We start from the raw sequence: 13,286 nt of genomic DNA, 5'->3' as shown, positions 1-13,286 counted from the left end.
TCTCGTGCATCTAGCCACTTATTTATTTATTCAATGATTGGATGCCTATGATGTGCCAGGCGCTGTCCAAGGCACTGGGGACACAGGAGTGAACGAAACAGGCAATATTCCCGCCCTCCTGAAACACATTTTAACAGGCAGGAATGGAAAATTTACAATAAATGTGATAAATAAGCAAATTACATGTAGGTAAGAAAGTGCTAGTAAACATAGAGTACGGCCAGGGGAAATGGGAATGACAAAGGCAGGGAAAGTGGGGGTTTCGGCAGGGGTAGCAACCCCTTACAGCCCTAAACAGGGGTTCGGAAAGTCTCAGGGAGAAGGTGAGATCTGAGCACAGGTTTGAAAGACGGGGGAGAGTTAAGCAAGGGTAAGTCTGGGGAAAGCACATTCCAGGCAGAGAAGCAAGAGGAAAGACCCTAAGAAAGCTTGAGCAATCAAGCAACCTCAAAGGCTTCCCCCCAGACACACCCCAGGTCAACAGCTCCACCCCTGTGAATCTCAGTTTAAGGGGAAGTTATCTTTGTCTATGCAGTTGTCATTAACTAGATAATAGAATGAATGGATATTAGAGCCAGGACGACCTTGAATTGAATGCAAAGTGTTGTACTCCCTGCGTGACCTTTAGCAAGTTGTATGACTCTTAAGGCTCACGTTTCTCATCCAGGAAATGAGGATAATAATGCTAAACATTACCTCATAGGTTCTGTATAAGGACAATGCATATTAAGAGCTTAGCACTGGTGGTTAATGCATTGTGATTACGGTCAACAATACTGTATTACAAACTCCAAAGGTGCTAGAAACTATATCTTAATTGTTCTCACCACAAAAAAAGAAAAGATAGCTATGTGATGTGGATAGAGGTGTAAGATAATTCTACAGTGGTAACCATACTGCAAAACATAAATGTATCGAATAAACGTTTTGTACACCTTAAATTTACACAGTGTTAAACATCAATTTTATCTCAGTAAAAAATAAATTAAATAAACAAGCTCTTAGTTTAAAAAGAGTTTAGCACACTGAAGGTCAAGAAATAGTATATCTTGTAATTATTAACCAAAAATTAATTACCCTAACTAAATACAACACAGAGATGCACATATACAACCACACACACACGCACACACACACACACACGCACACACACACACAGACTCTTGGGGTTAAAAACAAAAAAAAGTCAGCCCATGTTTCTGTTATTATTAAAGTTGTTTTGATGAGAACTGGAGTATCAAGACATTAAATTATATAACAATCACCCACGTTTTCCAGACCACCTTAAAATCCCAATGATTTTTTTAAATTCACAGAATCATTATTACAATTCAAATATTAACAACCTGGCAAATTTTAAGTCACATGAGAAATTGAAAAGAAACCATGAAACCCTGGCCCAATTTTTATCTTCTTATTCGTAGGAAGTCCCTAAGCAATATTATTCTAGCAAAAAGCAGCTCACCACTGACTGAAGATTAACTCTTAAATTCCCCTTTATTCTGAAGCTCAGATATATTTCTGTACTTTCAACTGGTATATACCATAAGGTACAATTAGTTATACATTAACATCTTACCTAATAGTAGAAAAACAATAGAAGAAAGAAGCTGAAGTTTGATGATAAACAGTTCCATCAGCTCATTATGTAGAGCAACTCATATTCATTACGTAGATCAACACATGCAGAGGGTAAAAAATAAAATCACCAGCCATATCATATTTTCTGCTAAACAAAAAGTTCCTTAGAATGAAGAGAGATTTTAATACTCAGAATTCCTTGGGATAAGAATCAAGCCTAATGTTATTTAATATATTCATAGTAATCTGTTGGAAGAAACAAACAAGATATATTCCAGTAACACAAAACCATTCAGGTCAGTAGAAACCAGAAGGGTCTTTTTTTTTTTTAAATTTTATAGAGTTCTGTCTTTAAATTTTTTTTATTTATTTATGCTGTGTTGGGTCTTCATTTCTGTGCAAGGGCTTTCTCTAGTTGTGGCAAGCGGGGGCCACTCTTCATCGCCGTGCGCGGACCCTCTCACTATCCCGGCCTCTCTTGTTGCGGAGCACAGGCTCCAGAGGCGCAGGCTCAGTAGTTGTGGCTCACGGGCTTAGTTGCTCCGCGGCATGTGGGATCTTCCCAGACCAGGGCTCGAACCCGTGTCCCCTGCATTAGCAGGCAGACTCTCAACCACTGTGCCACCAGGGAAGCCCCCAGAAGGGTCTTTTAAAGACTCCAGGAGGAACTAATCAAATACGAAGCCTGATGAAATCTGGCTTATTAATGCAAGGTAATCAAGGTTCTCTTTAACTTTAAATTTTGAGCGAACAGCCCTATCCCAATGAGCAATGACTTCTTCATATCAGCAGGCAACTAAGCAACCCCTCCCATCATTTAAAGAAACAAAACGCCTTCCTCTTCTTCTCTTAGTTTTTCATGTTTTATACCTCCCACTTATCCCTCAGCCCCCTAGAAATCCGGTGCCTGGTCCTTCGTTCTACTGAAATTGCTGTGAGCCATTTTAAATATCCCAACCACAGAAAATCACATCTTGATTACTACCAAGACCAATTGATTCTACCTCCTAGTACCTATCAAATTTATTCTTTTCATCTCTGCTGCAACATCATGGATCTAGGACATTATTTCTTATCCTTCTAATGGGGGTTTCTCTTCTCAAATCCATTTTCAGTGTACTTTAATGGGTAAAGAAACTTGGTGTTTGAACCAATGTGACAGACTTGACCCCTTTTCTCCATCACCAATGTTGTATTTGCATAATATCTATTTGGATACTTCCGCACAATCTGGACTCAATTTAACTTCTAATATCTATCTTGTCCACACATGAACACTAAACTCCCATCACACCAGACTTCTCGCCAACAAAACCTCCCCTATGCTCATCTTTCTGTAACCGGGCTTTACCGGGATACCACTGTCATCTTTCAAGACCCAAAGTGAATACCATCTATTTATCCAAAGCAGTCCTAGTGTTGTGGGGTAGAGTACCTGAATATCCATCCAACTGTCACATGCACTGAAATGGCCACGTGGTGCCTTTCACCCACCTCTCACTCACCAGAAGCATGCAAGGATCACAGGGCTCTGTGGCCCCAAGAGACTACAAGGCAGCTGAGAGCAGGGACAGAATTATTTTGACTAAATACTACACATACAAAAAAACCCCTACATATTTTGACAGTAGAATAGACTGTTGAATGTAAGTTGCTTATTATTCTATCCAACAAGGCCTTATATTTAAAGATAAGAAGCAAGCTGGGGCTTCCCTGGTGGCGCAGTGGTTGGGAGTCCGCCTGCCAATGCAGGGGACGCGGGTTCGAGCCCTGGTCCGGGAAGATCCTACATGCTGCGGGGCAACTGGGCCCGTGAGCCACAACTACTGAGCCTGCGCGTCTGGAGACTGTGCTCCGCAACGAGAGGCCGCGACGGTGAGAGGCCCGCGCACCGCGATGAAGAGTGGCCCCCGCTAGCCACAACTAGAGAAAGCCCTCGCACCAAAATGAAGACCCAACACAGCCCAAAATAAATAAATTAATTAATTAAAATAAATTTAAAAAAAAAAAAAAAAAAAAGAAGCAAGTTGAGCTCCTAATGATAGAACATGACTACTGAAAATTTAAAGCCATCACTAGGACAGGGTGTATGGCAAAGACCAGCAATAACTTTTCTATTAGGTTTTGACTAATGTATTATGTAATTAAAGTAACATTGATTGACTATTGAGCTATATTATTTTACTGAAGAGTCAAATCAAAGTGACCTCGGTCACACAGCTAAGGGCAACAGAAATCTAAGTTTTTCTGGTCAGGAGCATAATTTGTAAACCACTGTGATAAGGTCATGAAAGCTTCTGAACTTTATTAGTAAGAAAGAGGTAATTCCTCCAACGGTCCAGATAAGGAAAGGGGGGTTCAGAGCAGTCAGACTAATAAATCCCTCAAGGCAGGAATCAAATCTGAGCCTCTGATTGGGAGCACATGACACAGCCTCCTCACAGGGGGCCCCACACAGACAGAGCAGAGCATCACAACATCTTTGACTCAAAAGCAAGAAAATAACCCCTGACGTCATGGGATAAAAACTGATTGGTATTTTGTGTAAAGATCATTAACTGAAATCAATGATTTGGATTTCCTCAATATTTTACCAGACTCCTTGTTTTCCAGACAGACTTCTGGAATATTGGTTTTCCTTAAGTGACCATTTCCATCCAGGTTCTGCCCCTCCAGGAAGCTCGAGGTTAAGCAGCTTATTCAAGATTCCCATTAAGAAGCATGAACTAGGACTCAATTTTGGTCTCCTCCCTGTTCCAACTACTCCATTCTCAAGCAGGACAGCATCTTCAAGCGAGCATCCAAAACACGTGACCAGAGACTGGATTAAGTAATTAACGGCACAACACTGATTCAAAAGGTGAGGGGGACATTGGAGGAATAGAAGAAATAGAAGGAATATTTATTTAACAGAAGGCATATTGATTTAAAAGGAATGCACAGAAGTCCAACAGAGCATAGGATATGCATGAGGTCATGGTAGGAGACGAAGTCTAAAGACGTTAACTTGGATTTTGGATTGCAGAGTATACAGAACACCAAGCTCATGAGGTTAATTTTAGATCACCGCAGGAGGGAGTTTTTTATGCCTTTAAACTTGGAGGTGATGCAATACAAACAGTGGTTTGAAAGATTAGGCAAATAGGAATGTGCAGCATTGACTTAAAGAAGGGATAGATGGTAGAGGGAGACACATGTCACATCAGTCCAGTTGAAAGGAGTACGGCTGAAGTGAGAACAGGTGCTAGAAGGTAGAAAGAACACGTATATATGCAAGACTAAAGGTATAATATGTAGTACCTGGCAACAGAGAAAACAAGAAGCAGCGGAAAGAGAAAGAAACAAAGTCAGTTTGAAACCTGGGAGACCCCAAGGCAAAATGACAAGGAACAAGAAAGTCACTGGCAATTATAGAATTTTCTAGCTCTAGGAAACACTTGAAAATTAACTACAGACAATTTCACAGGGGGGTCATTCTGGCACACAGAGCCTGTGATGGATGGAGAGTCAGGTCCAGAGCAAGGGGTTTCAACTCGCACTGCCCTGTGGACTAGGAACCACTTCCCTCTACTTGGGAGAAAGTGTAAAAAGACGGCTAGACAGAAGTAGTCAGTTAGTATTTGTGGGCAACACAAAGCTGGTAAGATGGGAAGAGAAACCGAAAGGTCATGCCAAGGAAGAGCAGGTAAAATCCCATTTAGAAAAATGACCTGCATGCACGCACACAGGAAGAGAAGAAGAAAGACATTTCTGCAAATAAAACAATGACTGAGCTTAGAGACAGAATGTCAGAGAAGCCAAGAGAAAGAGTTTCCAGGGATGCAGTAGATTCAAAATGCTGGTCCAGTCACATACAGAAGGCAAAATGCACATGCACCTTAAAGAAGGCATTTTCACCATCAATAAAAGTCCTTTGCCTATTTTACGATTTCCAGTAGATTTAAAGAAATAAGACATGGGATTTATCTTTTTATAAAAATCCACAAAATAAATAATAAAAGTTAGTTAAAGAATTATGTGTACCCTAATTCAACTTAACTCCTACTCAAGAGCAAAATTTGAAATATTCAGATAGGCATTATATTGATCCACAGAAAGTATATCAAGTCACTGCCTAAGTCATGTGCAATATTAGACTAAATTAGCAAAATGTTTAACACATAACTCAGTGGAAAAATCTTTTTAAAGTAAGAAACATTATTTTTATTTGAATTGAGACCTGTTTTTCTTGGCCAATCCACAAAAATATGTTTCTCTTTCTATGAGTTCAGGACATTAATGCCAAACTCTCAGCCAAAGGTTTATGAAAGTATAACTGAATCGGGTATGTTTATGATTAAAAGACAAAGTTCTCAGGAAAATTCGTCCCCCAGGGGACTTAAAATAGGAGTAAGTCCAAAAGCCTAGATTTCTGCTGATATAATCTAACTTTCCTTGCCCTCCCTTCAACATTTTCCCAATTTAATCTAGAAGAGATTCTTGAAAAGTTAAACATTCACTGTAAGGAAAGATATACTATCTATGGAATAATATATTTTTAATCAAAATCTTGGCTATAAAAATGTGTTAAGAGAAGAACCATTTAGACACACAAATTATAAGCATGTGGCCCTTTACAATTACAAAAGCATTCAGTGAAAGTAAGGTGTGCTTAGATGCAAAGGTTGCAAAAGAGATTTTAATGCCACCAGAAGTTGAGGTATGCCTCCCTCACAAACAGAAACCCTGAGCAACAAATACGGCCGTGAACTCATTAAAAGAGAAAGACCCGTAATTAAAATGAAACACGGTAAGTGCCATGATGGAAAGAAAGGGAATAAAAGCTCCTGGGTGCACCTTCCCCCGCCTGCAGGAGCAGGCGGATAGGATAATGGGCCATGGAAGGCAGGTGTCAGGATGTCTCCAGAGGTGGAGACTTCCAAGTTCTGACCAGGGCGAGAGGACTTAGGAAGAGGCAAGGGGAGAGTTGATGAGCATGTTTAAAAGGCCAGCGATGGAAGCGCAAGATGAATCTGGAGACCAAACAAGTTCAGGGGAGCTGGCAGCACTGGGGCTGCAGGGGAGGAGCGCTGGGATGTCCATAAAGGGGTGGCAGGAAGATCTACCCACAACAGAAACAGTAGCATCAAAACTAATACTATGGTGTGTTTCCTCCGTGTTACTCTGTGAAGAAGTAACAAGAACCCCCTCCCCACCCCACGCCACCCCCACTGTGCGCGCCAAGGCTTCCTTCTCCTCCCAGGAAGACAGGGATTGAGTGGCTTATTCTCCCTAAGAGGAAAGGAAGCCCACTCTCAGCTCACAAGCTGCAAACTGTGTCAACAGCCTTATGCTCTAGAGAGTGGGGAAAGGGAATGATTTCAAAGGCATATCTCATCAGCTGAACAGATTTCACAGAACCTCATGTTGTAACGTGACATGACAGAGTGCACGGGGTCTCCTGGGCATTGCTAGTGGGAGTGTAACTTGGTCCAGCATCGACTGAGGTCAGTCTGGAAACATCCATCAAAGTTATACATGTATATACTCTCGTACAAACCCACAAATGTACAATTCATTTTTAGGTTTCTGTCCAAGAGATACTCAATGCCAAGTGGCTGAAGGACAAAGGTTACTCACTGGGCTGTTGTTTGCAAGAACAAAACACAGTAAACAATCAACATGCTCATCAGCAGACAACATCCTATCTGTACAAAGGAAAAATAGTAAACTGTTTCAAAAATAGACCTTTTTTAAGTTTCCATATACAAAGATCGCCCAGCCATTCTCAGCAGAAAAATCAAAGCCCAGAAGATGATAGGTAGTATTTAAGTAACAATGTAAAAGGAGAATATAGTTTCATATTTACTCATGCAAGAATGGTATTCTTTGAAAGGGTCCACATGAACTTGGTAACAGTGGCTGCATAAGGGGAGGTGAGCTGGGGGCTGGAAGGAAGTATTGTGTAATATCCATGTATAATGTTTGATTTGGGAGCTATGAATGTATTACCTTTGCAAGAATCAAGTAAATAACATATTCTAAAATTTTTTTAATTAAAAAAAATTCACAATGCAATCCCTATCAAACTACCAATGGCATTTTTCACAGAACTAGAACAAAACATTTCACAATTTGTATGGAAACACAAAAGACCCCGAAGAGTCAAAGCAATCTTGAGAAAGAAAAACGGAGCTGTAGGAATCAGGCTCACTGACTTCAGACTATACTCCAAAGCTACAGTAATCCAGACAGTATGGTACTGGCACAAAACAGAAATGTAGATCGGTGGAACAGGATAGAAAGTCCAGAGATAAACCCACGCACATATGGTCATCTTATTTTTGATAAAGGAGGCAAGAATATACAACAGAGAAAAGACAGCCTCTTCAATAAGTGGTGCTGGGAAAACTGGACAGCTACATGTAAAAGAATGAAATTAGAACACTCCCTAACACCATACACAAAAATAAGCTCAAAATGGATTAAAGACCTTACTGTAAGGCCAGACACTCTAAAACTCTTAGAGGAAAACACAGGCAGAACACTCTATGACATACACCACAGCAAGATCCTTTGTGACCCACCTCCTAGAAAAATGGAAATAAAAACAAAAATAAACAAATGGGACCTAATGAAACTTAAAAGCTTTTGCACAGCAAAGGAAACTAAAAACAAGACGAAAAGACAACACTCAGAATGGGAGAAAATATTTGCAAATGAAGCAACTGACAAAGGATTAATCTCTAAAATTTACAAGCAGCTCATGCAGTTCAATATCAAAAAAACAAATAACCCAATCCAAAAATGGGCAGAAGACCTAAATAGACATTTCTCCAAAGAAGATATACAGATTGCCAACAAACACATGAAAGGAGGCTCAACATCACTAATCACTAGAGAAATGCAAATCAAAACTACAATGAGGTATCACCTCACACCAGTCAGAATGGCCATCATCAAAAAATCTACAAACAATAAATGCTGGAGAGGGTGTGGAGAAAAGGGAACACTCTTGCACTGTTGGTGGGAATGTAAATTGATACAACCACTATGGAGAACAGTATGGAGGTTCCTTAAAAAACTAAAAATAGAACCACCATATGACCCAGCAATCCCACTACTGGGCCTATACCCTGAGAAAACCATAATTCAAAAAGAGTCATGTACCAAAATGTTCATTGCAGCTCTATTTACAATAGCCAGGACATAGAAGCAACCTAAGTGTTCCTCAGCGGATGAATGGATAAAGAAGATGTGGCACATATATACAATGGAATATTACTCAGCCATAAAAAGAAACGAAATTGAGTTATTTGTAGTAAGGTGGATGGACCTAGAGTCTGTCATACAGAGTGAAATAAGTCAGAAAGAGAAAAACAAATACCATATGTTAACACATATATATGGAATCTAAGAAAAAAAAAAAAGGGCTTCCCTGGTGGCGCAGTGGTTGAGAGCCCACCTGCCGATGCAGGGGACGCGGGTTCATGCCCCAGTCCGGGAAGATCTCACATGCCGCGGAGCAGCTAGGCCCATGAGCCATGGCCGCTGAGCCTGTTCGTCTGGAGCCTGTGCTCTGCAACGGGAGAGGCCACAACAGTGAGAGGCCCGCGTACTGCAAAAAAAAATGTTTCTGAAGAACCTAGGGGCAGGACAGCAATAAAGATGCAGACGTAGAGAATGGACTTGAGGACATGGGGAAGGGGAAGGTAAGCTGGGACGAAGTGAGAGAGTGGCATGGACATATATACACTACCAAATGTAAAACCGATAGCTAGTGGGAAGCAGCTGCATGGTATAGGGAGATCTGCTCGGTGCTTTGTGACCACCTAGAGGGGTGTGATATGGGAGGGTGGGAGGGAGACGCAAGAGGGAGGAGAGATGGGGTTATATGTATATGTGTAGCTGATTCATTTTATTATAAAGCAGAAACTATCACACCATTGTAAAGCAATTATACTCCAATAACGATGTTTTTTAATTAATTAATTAAAAAAGAAATCATGCTATCAAATTAATCCCCATATAGTCCAACGAGTATACTATCTTCCAACGTAGCAGGGAAGACCCCATTATTCTAATCATTTATCTCATTAGATGTTCAATGAGCCCAGAGGATAAGGAATAAACAGGGATACCTAATAAGCGTTAATTTTAAAAAAAATTCTCTAAAATCTATGTGAGGTTATCTTTCTATAAGAATCAATTCCTTTCACTAAAAAACTTTTTGTGCAATTCCATAAGACACAAAGGATATCACTCCTCTCTTTGAAAATAATTTCTAAAACTCAATTTTATATGAAATATACATGTATAAGGAGAGAAACTTTACTCAGAGAATTGAAGAAAACCATATCAAAGAGCTATCTACTAGATCTAAAATGGTAATGGTATATCAGAATTTATAACATCCATATTTTATATACTGAACATGTAAATACCAAACTCCACTGTTCCTAGAATAAGAAAATTAGTCTCTTAAAGAAAACATTTTCGCCAGGCTGGGGTCCCGGAGTAATAGTATAATTCATATTCATTCTAATGACAATAAAAACCTCAGCACTCTCTGCAAAAAAAATGTTAAACAGTAAGAAAACAGCTCTGAAACAAATAAAATATAAATTCAGGAGAGAATATATTACTTTCAACTCACTTGCTTATAAAATATTAAATATAATCAAATGGTTTGTTCAAATATTGTTTTTCCAATTAAATGGAAAATTAATCTGTCACTTTAGTTATAAACAGAGTAGTTTAATATTTTCTGATAATCAAATATTTTAATTATTCAAGTAATTAAAATTTTTAGAGCTAATAGAATTGATGGCTATGTTGGACCTCGAGCAACATTTTAGGCGGCCTTTTTTTTCCTCGTGTCCCACTAATGCCTCACTTCAGTAAGTCCCAGGAGCTCTTACCCTCTAAGACCATGACCTTCTAGACAAAGCCTTAAAAGCCTCAGAGGGCTTTCCCAGCGCAACTGTGACCAACTGTCATACAGCAAAAATTATAAGGATGCCGAGACACTGTTAGTAACAGACTGATGGTGCCCACCTTTTAACACCCGAGCCCATGCGCAGTTACAAGATGTTCTCGGGGGAAGATCAGAGCAGCTGAATAAGTGGAGGAGGAAGACCGCACTCTCCACCAGGTCAGGGTTTTTGAAGTAAAACTTGCACCACTTGCAACACAAGCCAGGATGCAGCCAAACATCGATGACTCAGAAGTAGGACCGTGTTTCTAAGGTTTACTTATGTACATGACTTAATATTTAACAGGTTTTCTTTGCTTTACCTATAATCTGCCATTTTTAGCTCGTAACTAATATCACAATATCGTATCACAATATCATATCATATGATATCATATCACAATATCATATCATATGGCATAAAAACGGCCAATCTAGTCCACCCAACAAAGAATCCAACTGTAATACATGGTATCAGAAAAAGTAAAACATATTATGGACTTCTTCCTTTCAATTTTTCACAACACTGATTCACTCAAAAACACATGGGGGATGACTCAGAGCTACAAACAAACAGTAACCAAGACAACGCCTGTGCCATTGCGGGGCATGGAAACAGACATAAACAAAGATAAATTCAAACTCAAAAATATAAACAGAAGGCTGATGAAAGAAGAGACAATAATGTAAGGGCGGCAGGAATGTCCCCCTCCTGCAAGCATGGGGATTAGGGAGGGTGTGGGATGCGTGGGTTGGATACATGAAAGATAAGAAGGAACAAAATCTGTGAACTGGGAGGGACAGTGAGCCAGGCTGAGGCAAAAGGGAGACAAGGGCTGGGGGACAGGCGGAGTGGTAATGGAGCATGTGTCTGCTGAGTGGAAAGATCTAGTGCAGAGACACACACACACACACACACACACACACACACACACACACACACACACACACACACACACACACACACACACACACACACACACACACACACGTTCAGGGCTGTGTAGGGAGGAATTAAATACGAAGGCAAAGTCCTAAGACTGAGAAGGGGTGGCAGACAGAACAGAGGTGAAGACGGCTGGCCTTAGGGAAGCTTCTTCCAGCTGTGAGGACACGCAGCAAGCACAAGGCCAGGAAGGTTTGTAACCCTAGTGATGGGAACAGGAGGATACAAGAATGAATTCAGAGAAATAAAGGATTACCGCAGGCAGGAAGAGACAGTGCGCTTCTCAGAGGGTTTAACTTGATTCTGATTAATATCCACATTGCCATTTCATCTTACAGTTTGGGAATTATGGTATTTATTAAAAAAGAGAGAGAGAACATTGCTCCAGCTTCTAATCTTATGAAGTTTGATTTACTAAAAATAAAAATATTTCAAGTAATATGTTCTTCTTGCAAAGCAGTATATATTTCTACAAATACATAAAGTAAAACCTAAAAGCCCAAATAAACCCCCGTGCCTTGCAGTACCATCAGGTGTATGTTGTGGAAATTACATGTTTATTTTTCAGTATTTTCTTCTTTAGTAAGAAAGCTGAACAACAACCTCCTTTCAGCCATAAGAGCAGAGAAAAGAAAGAGAGAAAGGAAGGGAGGGAGGGAGGGAGGGAGGGAGGGAGGAAGAACTGAAGGAAAAAAAAAGTCTCATAGGGCTTCCCTGGTGGTGCAGTGGTTGAGAGTCTGCCTGGCAATGCAGGGGACATGGGTTCGAGTCCTGGTCCGGGAAGATCCCACATCCCGCGGAGCAACTAAGCCCGTGAGCCACAACTACTGAGCCTGTGCTCCGCAACAAGAGAGGCCGCAATAGTGAGAGGCCCACGCACCGTGATGAAGAGTGGCCCCCGCTCGCCGCAACTGGAGAAAGCCCTCGCACAGAAACGAAGACCCAACACAGCCAAAAATAAATATATAAATAAATTAATTAATTTTAAAAAAATATCTCATAGATACACAGACCCAATGAAAATACTACAGGGCACATATACCCAGGCCTCAGTGGGGGAAGAAAGAACATAAAACCATTGGGCAAAACGTTTTAGTGCTTAAAAACGGCCATGTTTTCAGGACCATTCCAGAATCCTGTTGAAGGTAGCTGGAAAAAGCCTGTATAGACTGATTTTGAAAACGTATACCTACCTAGATCATAACATTCCAAAATTTTACATGGCTTAGAGCGGTTCAATTGGTACAGGCAGGCTGCAGGAAACGGGTAGTGAAAACAAAATACTGTAAGCCAAAGATGTTAATGCAATTTCTTAACCAGGGTTTTTAAAGGATAGCAGTTCCCCAGCTCACTGAACGTAGAAATAAAGAACAAATTTTCAAAAGCAAATGACATACAGATGGGTGGGGATAAAGAGAGGGGAGAAAGCCTGTATTCTTTTCATGGTCATATTTAATCACACAGCTCACAACAAAATGTTGAAGACTGCCTGCAACGAATTTATGAAAAGGCACCTGAGGGTTGTAGCTAAAAAAGAAAGTGCGCCTTTATCCACAGTGCAAGCTCGCAACATCTAGTTCTAGCAGCTGTATTCACAGGCAAGAAAATCATCAGCTACTAACAGACTCCCCTTGAAGGTTAATCCACACACCACCAAAGATTTTTCACTCGGTAGAATTTCTGAAGCACTTCCCTGCTGCTTGCAGGCTTTGAGCTCCATAGGCCAAAGAAGCAATAAAAATGGCCAGTCATAAAGGAACACGAGAATTGACTAGTACCCCTTAAACTGCACCCCTCACTCTAAAA

At 40.5% G+C, this 13,286-nt stretch overlaps 1 protein-coding gene across 49 annotated transcripts in view; it reads right to left on the bottom strand.

The window, feature by feature from the left end:
• Nucleotides 1-13,286, bottom strand: part of PARD3 (par-3 family cell polarity regulator) — a 704,173-nt gene that overhangs the window by 371,889 nt on the left and 318,998 nt on the right. The window lies entirely within an intron of this gene.

The sequence above is a fragment of the Kogia breviceps genome, chromosome 3 (genome assembly GCF_026419965.1).
Source record: "Kogia breviceps isolate mKogBre1 chromosome 3, mKogBre1 haplotype 1, whole genome shotgun sequence".
Lineage (NCBI taxonomy): Eukaryota > Metazoa > Chordata > Mammalia > Artiodactyla > Physeteridae > Kogia > Kogia breviceps.
Note: the sequence above shows the minus strand (reverse complement) of the source record. Positions and strands in the feature narration are given on the sequence as shown.